Source organism: Chaetura pelagica, unplaced genomic scaffold, assembly GCF_000747805.2.
Source record: "Chaetura pelagica isolate M959 unplaced genomic scaffold, ChaPel_1.0 scaffold387, whole genome shotgun sequence".
Lineage (NCBI taxonomy): Eukaryota > Metazoa > Chordata > Aves > Apodiformes > Apodidae > Chaetura > Chaetura pelagica.
In genome coordinates, this window is record NW_009954101.1 from 674,654 (window position 1) to 687,750 (window position 13,097).

General features: G+C 39.5%; 1 protein-coding gene across 1 annotated transcript in view; it reads right to left on the bottom strand.

The window, feature by feature from the left end:
• Positions 1-13,097, bottom strand: part of SEMA6A (sema domain, transmembrane domain (TM), and cytoplasmic domain, (semaphorin) 6A) — a 117,006-nt gene that overhangs the window by 64,984 nt on the left and 38,925 nt on the right. The gene's annotated exons all lie outside the window — the stretch shown is intronic.

The window sequence follows — 13,097 nt, forward strand, 5'->3', positions numbered from 1 at the left end:
CCTGCATGGTCAGTTTCCCTTTAGCCCATGCTCCAGCAGTGCCACAGCTTGCTAGATTACAGACTTGAGTATCACTGAGTTACAAAATATTTTATGCCTCAGCTGCTTATATGCAATCAAGAAACTTAAGTCTCCTGCACTGATCAACAGCTGGCAAGGGTTTCTTGGGAAATATTTTGTTTTCCCCTTCTTTGTAACACATAATTAGATGATGACACAATGACACATGCCGTAAGTAGAGCAAAACAAACCAAACCAAACCAAAAACCCCCCACACTACATTATTCTGGCTAAAAAGGAATTAAGGGTTATACTAGGGGACTAATTCATACCCTGCAGAGTTGTGAATCAAAGGAAGAAACATGGAGAGAGCTTGATGGAGCATGCAGAACATGTCATTGGGCTTTACCATAAAAAATATGTACCCATAAATTTAGGTGCCATAAAACCAATAGTCCAACTTGTGATAAAATAAGGCAGAACAGAATTGTCTAAAATGAGCTTTTTTTCCCTGATATTCCACTGACTCATTCACTTGTTCACATTTCATGGAAAAAAATATCCCTAAATCTTGAAGATAAAAGGAACCACAGGGGCCTTTGGATACCATGAAAGAAAACAGCACATAATACAGTAAATAGCTCATAATTCCCAGGCAAATTTCACACAGACATTGATCTGCAGGGGAAACTAGTGTAAAAGTGGGGTTTTCTTTTCATCCCTTCCAGAGTTTCAAACCTTTGATGCCACCTGCCAAAGATTCCTTTTGAACAAAGCTATTTTACAGTAGTCTGTCAGTAATTCAAGATTTACAGGCAGAAAGTCAAACTTCACCACCTACATAGTCTTTGAAACTTAATTTGGCAAACAAAGTGCTAACTTGCCCTTCTGCAACACCATTTAATATTAGATACCTAAGTCTCTTTTTTCGATGCCAAAAAAAGCATTAACAAGTCTTGAGTGTTGCATTTTCATTTGCAATTTCACAGTCACAGCTGATTCCTCGTCTTTTACCCAATCGAAAAATGTCCCAATAATTAATCTGCCTTATGAGATACTTGCTTTCAAATAAAACTGCAGCTCCTAAAACTGGATTGCAATAGGGACTCTGTTGCAGGGCGATACAGTCCATAAGGACTAAAGATTTATTATACTCTGTGTTTGCCTACTATTATTCAAAAACACAAATGAGAAACTTGGCCGATTCTCTATTTCTATTAACAAAATAACTCGAGACTGAGCTGCAATGAGATTAGAAAAAAAAAAAAATAATGTAAGGCAATGACTGACACCTTTGCTGAACAAAGTGTCAGATGGGTGGCAAAGGATAAAAATAGCAAGAATAAAAGCAACACAAAGCAGGCACTGTCTGTCTGTTATACCTTATGTGAAAATGCATACTAGAAGATAGTACATACAAGCCCCAAGAGAAGCATTTCCATCTAGCACTAGTCAGGCTGATAGCTGTGTATGATTACTGACACAGCTATGTCTGCCGGCAAACACTTTGGTTATCTGTTTCCTCTATTTGTCTCTTTAATCACCTCTTACATTTTCTCTTGACTGTTATCCCTCTGGGGCAGGAACTGTTTTTTTTTTTCCTACTTGTTTCCATGCCCAGCAAACCAAACTTTGGGGCCCTTAGGAATGCCTATCCAAAGTCGAAATAAGCAGAAGACATAAATATAATATTTGGAAACACAGTTTCCCTGAAAATGTTTAGATTAGAAGTAAGACACATGTTTAAAAGGGTTACATCCTTTCTGTCTACACAATTTTTCAAAATGCAAGCTGGCCACTTTAAAAATTTGCCCCTGTAAATACAAATGCAAAGTGACAAAACAAAGTCCCTTATATTAATACACAAAACAGAATAAAATTATTTCTCGAAATCGGCACAATCCAATGCAGAAGTCTTCTCTGAAATGTGCATAAGAAGCAACAGTTTAACGGGAAGCAACTTACCAAGCAATCCAATTCTTCCACTTAAACCTTATTCAGTCTGCAGGCTGACAATTAAAACCACTTGGCTCACAGTGAGGCTCTAGAGCATAAGAATAGCTGCTTTCCCTTACTCCCTATCAGTACACCACCTACTACTATCTAACAATGTGTGTATGCTACAAGGAAAGCATTACGGTACTGCAGACATATTGCTGCCACTTTACTTTAAAGGTTGAAAAACTTTTCCCATGGGATTCTGCACCATCATTTCCTACTTCTCATTCAGATGTGTACCACTCTGCATAAATATATATGGGAGACAGCTTCCAGGAAAATGAACAACATCCAGCATGCTTACTTTGTCATTTTATGTTCAAGTTACCTAGCTAGATGTTTTTTCTTTTACCTGAAAAAAATTAACTGACAAATGAATTGGCATTTTGCCTTTTAATAAAGACTAGATTAGAAAGTTTTAAAGTATATGAAATTCTCTGTCATTTTTAAGGGTAGCTTTTGGGAAAGAAAAGAGCGCGAAGAGAGAGAAAAAAAGTAATTCTCCATTGCTCCAGTGCTAACATAATTGTTTGAACTCACACAAAGTAAATGCAAAATCTCCTCTTTGATCTGTCAATGATTTAAATGGACTACACATTTGTATCAATGCCTGTGCTACTGCCGTAATACACAGTAGGTCTCACGTTGCATTCAAAGGCAGCTTCTTACTTACAGGTGATTATTCAAACACTACTTTTGTCATTCTTACAATGGTGGAAAGAGCTGTACTGCTTCAGCGGAACTTCAAGAAAGGGCTGATTTAAGAATGTCACGCTTATTTTTAGTACAAATTTCCTTTTCAGCAAATACTCAGCTTTGTTTGGACTCCTGGGAGTGATGTAAATGTTCTCACTTGTAAGTGTGCTGGAACTTCTTAGTAATCAAAACTGCTTGAGAAAGCAGAGTCTGATGAAGCATGAGAAGCTAGATAGTGATGCAGAGGGATTACAAGCACTGCCTCAAAGTAAAAGTTTTCAAAAAATCCAATGAGAAATCTTCAGTCAACATAGATCACTGAAGTTCAATCTGTCCCACATTGATCCATACTGGTTGAGAGAGAACTGGCTTTGAGAACTCCATTTCTCCCTGTTCAAACCATGATTGCCACTCCTGTTCAAGGAAGCTAATGACGACAAGAAGAGTGAGTTTTGGTGGTGTTATTTTGTTAGGAGACATGCTGATAAAATACAGCCCTGAAAATGTCTAAGGACTTGTCTTATAATCTATGTTTGATGCAGTGACTTGCAGCCATTGAATTGGCTGAGTTGACCACATTTCTTCCAAGCTTCAAAAAAAAATCTGCTTCTTGTCTTACTTAAGGCCAATACAAATAGAGCTTTATGTAAGATAACTTGGTACTCTGATTGTACTTTCTGGAGTTGATGGTTTCAAATATGTACGTAAGATGATTTTTTCAATTGAGTTCTGTGTTTCTTTTAGTCATATTGTGCTTACGTATAAAAAAATCCATACGATTTCATAACATACATAAACATCAAAGTTTTGCCTTTCTAAAAGAAGTAAATTTTTCTGTTTGTGCACTGCAGCCCAAAGATGAACCATCTCTAAATAGGATATTTGGGTAGTAGCGCAACATAGTTAATTTTACTATTTTATTTACTCACTTAAAGCCTATGTATACTTATAAATATACATATTCATACACATATACTCCACACATACATGCTTCATTTAGAGGCATTTAATTTTTTAGAAATCATGCTGCTGAAATAATGAAGGACTGTTTGAAGCTCAGAAAGAAACAATCATTCACAAAAAAATGAGATAAGACTGTTTTTTTTTTATGTTAAGTGCTCTCCAGTACAGTTTTTCATGCCTACCTGAGCCATCAAGAAGCCACCATGACAAGTTCTGTTTTTTGCTGTCTGGTATTTTTAGCACTTAGTGAACCACAGTATGGGTGGAAATACATATAGAATAGCTGCTTGGTTAAGTAAATTAATACATGGCTGCTGCCATAACATCCTAGTAACCAGGTTATTTCATCTACAACTTGTAAATTCTAGAAAGGTTACAAAAATCATAGGAAAAAATCCCAAATGGAAGAGTCAACTTCCTGGCAAACTCCATAAAACTGTAAGGCCAGAATTGATCTTGAGAACAAATTCAAGCGCAACAGAACAAATTCAACTGCATAAATACATGTATAAGTAACTATTGAAAGAGATGTTCTTCCATGTTAGAAAACTCATCTTGTTGCTTTGGCTTTGCTGTACCTTCAGCTAACTCCAGTGCAACTCCAAATAAAATCGAAGTATGTCAGAATTTTCCCATGGCACATTAAGCCCACTCAGTAATGGAAAGATCTTGTTATAATCATTTATTACAAAACTTCTTTATACTATGATGGGTTGTGTATACACGACAGCTGCACTTCAATCCACAAATTAGTAAGCTTAATGTGAGATTTACCAGCCAAAATTTAATGGCCTGTGTTATGCATGAAGCAAGACCAGAAAATCTAATAGCCATAAAAAAAAAAATGGCTGTCTTAAACAATTTGGTTTTGTTTCTAAAAGCATAGTAGAAATAACTTATTCTTCAAAAAGACTGCAAAACTAGTAAGAAGGAACAGCATTTAACCAAACAGTGAGGAAACTAAAAACAGAAGCCAGATGAACTTTACGGAAAAAACGCATGACCAGAAAAAGCAGCAGCCTCTGTGAACTGGCCCTAGAAAAACTCAGCAAATAGCCCTTCTCATCACAGTCAGCATTTCTTACCCTGGGAAAAATAAAAACAGGGAAGAAACTGATTTGCGTTGCATAACAGAGGTAACAAAAGGATTGGAGATTCTCTTGTGGCAAGAGCTTTACAGACATGCAAGTGAACAAGAAACCCAAGTCCTACTTCAGTGACTCATTGAAAGCGAGTTGCAGCACAAGATCTATCTACCCATACATAAAAAAGTACATGTTGATCTCCACAGCACATGCTTTCCCACACTGAAGGCAGAGTGTGGAAACCACTCAGCTGACTTGACTGCTGCTCCCTGCTATGGTACAGATTTGCCATGCAATGCTGGCAAGCATCCTCCACCTCCTTTGTCTAAGCCTTTGGAAATCTGAGTGGAAGACACTGTTACTCCTATTTACCCCTTTAAATTCACAGTTCCTAGAAAGTGAAAGACAAGAGTTCTGTGCAAGTCGGAGAAAGAATCAGGAATAATGCAACAACAAAAACAACAACAAAAGAGGAATACAACCTGCAGGCTGCAGCTTCCAGAAAAAGAGAAAAGTTAGGCCAGCAGAGCGGAGCTGATCAGGAGACCATCCGTTGTCTACGCGTGTTTGGATGGTGGGGTAGCTGCTGCTCAGCCACTCCAAACGGCTGCACCTGGCAGCAGAAGGAGTCAAGCAAAACGCCCAGGCTGAGTGGTGCCAAGGGGATCAGACAGATGTGAGTGAACAGAAGCTCAGCGGGTGCTTGGGGAGCTCAAGAGAGAGAAGACACAAGTGGCTATCGGCAAGACACAGCATGGAGTGCCAGACACTGCAACTAAATTGGCACATGGCAGGATAGTTGCCTGGCATGGCCAGCTCTTTGCTCATGATGTTCTTTCTCTAACAATTGCTGCTCAGTCACCTGAATGATGGTGCAGGTGGCCACAGAGACTTAACGCCAGCTCTGTGCTCATGATCACTACCAAACTCCAACATCTTTTTGTGACTGATGGTGCAGCCATCATTCATCTTTCCTTTACTGTCCTGCTCCTGTTGTCTCTACAGCTGGCTATTCCTTTCATGTGGCCAAAAAAAGCACTCTAGCACTCCAGGTAGCTGGCCCTTATGCCAGAGAGGCTAGTGCATGGATGCATTGGGGCAATCACCTGTACTCCTTCAAACCACGCAGTAACAAGGGCTTTTCTCCTGAATGCTGGGGCGGGGGGGGGAGGAGAGGAAGGGGAAGAGATGTAGTGTTCAAGGGAAGCCCCCACCTCTCTGGCATCTACATTGACCCTAAATTAGATGTCTGAAGCACCCCCTCTTGTCTTTTGTGTGTATCAAATAGTAATCCTTGACTATAAGAGGAATGCATGGGTGCCCTCTGCTCTACACGCTTTACCAGCATTTTAATTGGATTCAGAACTGCTTACTCATTGCCCAGCTGCTGTGGGCTGTGTGCCAGATGTGACTATTAGCCCCACGGGAGAGACACCAATGAGAATGGTTTTGCCTCATATATAGTAAGCAACAGCATCTACCTTCATTAAAGAGTAATACAAACTTCATTACCCATTTGATAAAACAGAAATACACTGACCACATGGATCTTCCCACTTAGTCATGCAAAAATTGCATGTCTAAAATAGAATTTCAGCCAAAATACAAAGTATTTTTCAAGCAAGTGTCAGGGGTACTTACCTATTTTGTTCAGGTTTGTGCAAATGTTAGTCATTACCAGCTTTCCTCTCTCTCATTTTACAACTTTACAAGGCTGTACATCATGCACAATAATGTCAGCTATGATATGTAACATCACTACCTCCTGCTCCAGTAAGCAATAAGCTGAAAAGATCTGGACAACCCCCAGGCAGCACTGATGAGCCTCAGCCTGCCCAATGGTAGTAGCAGGTGTCAAGTCAGTAGGCAAAACTCAGCATGCTTAATACTGGCAACCTGTCTTGTCAAGACCAACATTACTGCTCAATACAGTGCAGTGCAAAAAGAGAATGTAAAGAACAAATGGAGGCTTAAATAGGAGAAACCTTCTGCTGACCTGAATGAGACATCCCCAATGACTGCAGTGTTAATAGCACGCTGCTGTTCAGAGAGGTAACAGTCAGATGGAAGATGAACATCTCCCAGATCGAATTAGAAGCATCTCAGGCCTATCGATTTTGGTTGTAACCTTTACTGTAAACAGTCCACAGGGGCCTCATCAGCCACCTGTTCAGTGATATTTGTATTGAAATATAGAGCCAACGCAAATGAGAAAATGGCCACAGCTCCTTGCTAATGCATCTGCTCTGTTCCATCCTTCTACCTGTGCATCACCAGCAGCAGCAAAGGAACAGGTTTTAGAGGAAGGGGTAATGCAGCAGCACTCGCTGTCTCACACACCACCAGAAACAACAAATGCTCCATTTGTCATGGTGTTGATGGTGGTGGTACTGGTATTGTATCGTGCAATATTTCACTTTCTAATAATTGCTCAGTTTTATACTGAAAACAGGCTTGCCAAAACTGGGAGGAAAGCCATCTGTGCCTGGAGGATGACTGCCAGAAACATTTGCAATTTTATTTTGGGGTTATAAACCTGCAGAATGGAACAAAGGCAATGCCTAAATAACCCCTTTTACTCACCACCCCCAACTACACAGAGCAACAGACCTAACTCTGGAGCAGCTTTGTCAGTCATTACAAAGATGTCTTTATTATTTTTAAAAGCCTCTCTCATTTAAGAGACAAAAATAGCTCTATTGATTATTTATGGGACTTCAGCAAACCTCTGTCAAGATTTTTGATTGATTTAAGAGCTAAATGTAGCAATCACTGTCTTTTGATAGGAGAGAACACCATCTCTGATATATACTTTACTGCTTCATCTCCGCATGCTTAATAAAAAACGGATACGCTACCAGCAACACCATTACTATTCCCAACCAACACTTAGCCTGGGAAATATCAGAGCCAGCCAACTGACCTTCCATTCTCCCATCCGATAGATGGAATAAAAATTATGAAGCTGCAGGTGACCAAAAGCTGTAACAAATGTGGGCTCCCTTTGTTTTCCTCTCCTTTCAGATAACAAAGGTGAAACACAAAGCCTGATATATTTCACAACATTGACAATTGTCACTGGTTAAAAGTTTGACACAGCCCTGCAGACATTGTCTCAGCTGCCATATGCCTTCTATAAACATAACATTAGGATCAGTCAGTAATCCTAAAACAATCCCTAAAACTCAGCCAGCTCTTCAGGTCAGATTCCCTTAGATACTTAGCACTTGCTTCCTTTCACTGCTGGTACACACTTAAATAGATTGCACAGTCTTCAACCTCTAACCAGGAAAAAAATCTTAATTTCCAGTCCTTGTATGACTGCATAACAGATCAGATCAATATGCAAGGGCACAGGTTAACTTTGAAGAAAAAGGATACCACAAAACAACATATCACTGTGTTTAAAGCCCTATGTATTCACAAACAATTCTCCCCAGCTTTTTGTTAATGCATGAAATGTTCCTGCATTTAAGGCATGAATCCCAGCTGTATTCTTCAGGAAACCTGTCCCATTTATTCAAAATTAAAGTGTCCATTTTTTAAGGTGATAAAACAGTAGAAGAATGCAAATCTTCACATTTATATCAGCTGTTAAGTAACCAGAGCTGCTTAGCTTTCATGCAATTTGGCCATTTCTGGCCCTAAAACCATTCATGCAAAAAATTGACTCATTAACCTTGCTTCATTTACCTTGAGTGAAACAGCAAGTTTTAAGGAGTATTTTTTCAAAAGGCATCAATCAACTTTGGCATTAAGTGGTTTGATACCATACAAAACTACACTCCTACCCTCAAAATGTCAATGAAATCCACTCTAACACTGCAAATGCTAAGCAGAGACATTACCATTTATGTATTCATTACTCCAGCTGTGAACATCATACTACCAAAAAGGGCTTCATTCCAATAGTCACCTCTACAGAGCCCACTGCTTGTTCCACCCTGCAGGAGTCCAGTCATGGTAGCAAGAACTCAGGCCAAAACCTCAACACCATATCCTGGGGAAGGCTGCTCAGCACAAGGACATGCAGATATACTGTGGTCACCAAGCTGACTCCTACAGCCAGCAAAAAGGGTAAGGCTTTTCCTTCTGGAAATGAGGCAAACTCACTAGGATAAGTTATGTTTGTCCCTGACAGATAAAAAATGCAGGTAAGCAAAGAATTCTCAATATGTATTTAGAACTTTAGCTCCTCATTTGTTCATGAAATCATTTTTCTCAAGTTTCTCTGCACCTTGCAAACAGCATGAGATAGATTACTGCAAAAATGAAAAATGTCCATAAAACAAATGTAAACCCTGAGGGAAATTTTAAAAATGCTTCCAGATAAACATGAGCAGGAAGAGGGAAAAACAGAAGACTCCAAGTGCTAAGAAATCAACTGGGAACACTGCCTCTCAGCACTACCTCTGACATCTCTTTCACTCAGCATCTATCCATTCATTCCCACGTGTCCATACATTCATAGACATTCACCCTAATTTAAATGGCTCAGCTATCACAGGAAAGGTTTTTTATTAAAATTTTAAAGAATGTTCATAGATCTCTGTAATTCATTGTTACTCTTCATTGCTCAATGTTTTTTTTGTTACAACCTTGAAGAAGCAGAATAAATCTGACTCTGAGACAGAAAATCCATGTAGTTTGCTCTCCCTTTGAGATGAGCATGATGCTTGCAATAATCCAGTTCCTGCAGTTTTCTAGTAATTGCTAGCTGCACATGGTAGACACTGAGCTTTTCTCTGCGTAGATTTATGCCCAAAAAAATTCCCTAGTTTTACATTATATATAATCCAAACAGCTTTATGGACAAGTTAATACAAGGAAGTACCATATCCTCAAGAACACCTTTGAAGTGTAAAGGGATGACCTCAATATGCCGACACATTTTTCACTCTTCATTCCACCTCTTCAGGATTACGAAGAAAACAGAAGACAAAGCAAGAAGCCAAAAGATACATATGAAAAATCCTACATCTGGGATAGTGCGGAGGCAAATTATATTGTCTATTAACCTGGACATAAGGTTAATTGCTATAATTAAATTTATTTTAAAGAAAGGGAAATGCCATATGCAGATATCATCAATTAACCTATGAATATAAAAACCACAATTCCTGTAATTAATAGAACAGTGCAAGATCACTCTAATTACTGGGGGTCTGTTATTGAGAGGAAACATGAACTACCTGATGTGATTCCAAGGGCAAACTTAAAATTGAGGTGGTGTGGGTCAGAAAAAATAAATAACAAAAAAAAAAGATTACAGTTGGACAGAGATGAGCCCCTGAACCACATAAATACACTACTCTCTTCTCCTGACACACATTCAACAACTTACTGAAGAATACAAGCATCATTTGTTCACACCTGCTTCTTAGCACAGCATGAGGGAATTAGAGCAGCATAGAAAAGGAAGTCAAAGCAGCATTGACAAATGCCTGTAGTACCAGTTACAAAAGCAATAGCTCTGTTATTATGTGCTTTACTTCTTTGGAAAAGCTGTGGAGAAAAAGGTTCAGTGTAGCAAGAGAGAACAAGCCCACTGAGTATGACTGTTTGAATGGGGCATGATGGATGAGCTTCCTTGCGGATAGGAAAAGCCTTTAATCCGTTCTCCGGCTCATTGGTAGAGCAGGGCAAAGTCGTTCTCTTCTTCTGCAGGAAATATCCTCTGCCTTTTCGATACCACGTGCAGGGTTTTTGCAAAGGACAATCCAGACTGTCACCCAGATGAGACAGCAGCCTGTTTCCAGGTCTTGGGCTAGGACAGTCTTAGCTATGCAGCCCGAAACCCCACAGCAAGACAAAGGCATTTCTGTATTGCTCGCACTTCCTTTGGCTATTTTAGGAATGATTGGCTGCATTCAGGTTCCAACTGCAAATAATGAGATACACGGAAAGTGAAACAATTTTCACAGCACCAGCACACAGCTAATGACTGATGCTGAAAAAATCATGACTAATATTCCAGCTAATTTTGCAGAGTTGAAAAAAAACACATGCTGTATGCATGTGTGCAGAACACCAGCATCATCCCAGTGATGAAAAGACTCTTGCTTTGGGGTTTATGGAAGAAAGTTTGGCTCTGACAGAAATACTAAGGCTTTTTCAGACAACCAAAGACCTATTCCTAATCCTTCTCTTCTTCTCCCCCAGCCTCTGCCCCTAATACCTTAAAGGTGAGGGATGCAGGAAAAATGATGGTCCATTAGCATGAAGCATCTATGTGAATTCAGCAAGATTGCTTAATGAGCAGGCACACACAGTTGTGGGTTTTTAACAAGTCTGCCAGGTGTTTCTGAACCCAAATGACTCCCTCCTCGCTTGCCTGACAGAACAGGAATTCCTGTGCAGGAACAGATAAGAAAACAGTGTAGCTGGCAAATGGCTGCTGTTATTTTTTACTCTGCAGTTCTGCTGCTTATGTGATTTATATCAAATGCTGCAGAGGGAGTTTCCTCTGACTTTGGGTTGGCCTCAATAAATGTGGACATTCAGCTGATCAGCTTCCAGGACCTGATCTACAGCCAAGACCCACATTCCTGCCAGCAGATAGAAGGAAAAAATATAAAGCACAAAAGACATTAGACAAGAAAATCAAATTACTTTTTAATGAGACTGAAGGCTGTATGCATGGACCATGATGAAGTCACTATAGAAGTTTAAAGAGATCCAAGTTGGTACCAAGGTGTGACATCCTCGACTAGACACATGGCAACCCTGTGTCAAGCCTTGCCTGCATGTCTGATTGAGGTCTCACAGATTATGTTTCCTTGCAGCACAGTCACACTGCAGTTACAACTAAAGGGCAATGGCTTGTTTTTATTTATGCCTGTGGAAATGCTGACACTGACGTTTGCTAGATTGTGGTGTACTGATTCCCACTGGACTTCAGGAAGATGTGCAACTGCTCTACAGCTCATACCATCTGCATCAGATCATGATGTTGCTTTACCTATTTATAAGCCTTCTGGTGACAAAGAACTGCATATATTTAATACTTTCAACATTATAAAAGTACACATCCTTACCTAAAGACTCAGTTAAATACTACTAACTTTATATGACTTTTGGGCAAAGTCTCCCATCTAATATGAGGAAATGGAAATAACATCCAGATTTCCTGTGAAATCTCACATTATACTTAATCTTATATTAGAGTAAATTATGTTTGTTTGAATTCTTGCTTTCTTAGAGTAAGTAAATTTGATGCTCTTAGTCATATGCTGTGTTTCTCCTTATTAAAATTTGTCTGTGAGCAATTCAAAACAGAATCTCATTATTTTTTAATAAAGATCACTACATCAGCTTTAAGTAAGAGCCTATTATTTGCACATGCAAGGGCATATATTCGATCTGTGTTTGTCAAGATGTCAATTCTGCAGCGTGTATGACTATCCACATTGCTAATTTCAGGTATCATGAACAACATCAATACCACCTACAAAATGATCTGTGATAGCTCACTGAAAAACCTTTTTGGAAGAAGATCTCTCTCAGTGACTTGCAGCAACAAAGACGTCTGAAGGACATCCCTTCAGGTACTGCCTTTCTTCTGATGCAAATATGGAACTTTCAAATTATAGAATTATAGAATAGTTAAGGTTGGAAGGGACCTTAAAGATCATCACGTTCCAACCTCCCTGCTGTGAGCAGGGACACCTCACCCTAGACCAGACTGCACTCATCCAACCTGGCCTTGAACATCTCCACAGAGGCAGCTGCCACAACCTCCTTAGGCAACCTATCCCAGCACTTAACCACCCTCATGGTGAAGAATTTCCTCCTACTCTCTAACCTAAATCTCCCCTCTTTCAGATTAAAACCATTACCCCTTGTCCTATCACTATCATCTCTGGTGAAATAAAGCACCTAACCTACACAATCTTTTCATGAAGCTCTGAGGGACTCTTACTTGACATTTGCTTTACTGCAGGGTTATCAGCAATCGGTTTTCCTAGACACCAGCCATAGAGGTACCTCAGTGAGACAAACAGCCTAGAGCTTCTTCATGCTCTCATAAACTTTCCAGAATGGAGAAAGACCTTTATTTAGGTCACTTACCAGTAAGCTATGGTTACTGCATGTGGAGTCAGAAACATGTCCAGTGATAAAACCAAATGGCCCTCTCAAAGTATGCTAAATAACAATTTTATTTTTAAAATAAATAATTTAGTATTGATTATGTTCTCACGTATTTAAAAAACAGGGGAGAAAAGGTAGAAATCTGTTGATTATTTAGAGTTAACTCACTGAACAACACTGGTGCCTACCACAACTCCCCTCCTTAATTTTAATCTAGAAACCACTTCCCCCCCCCCCCCCTCCAAATATATTAAGACTAATTTC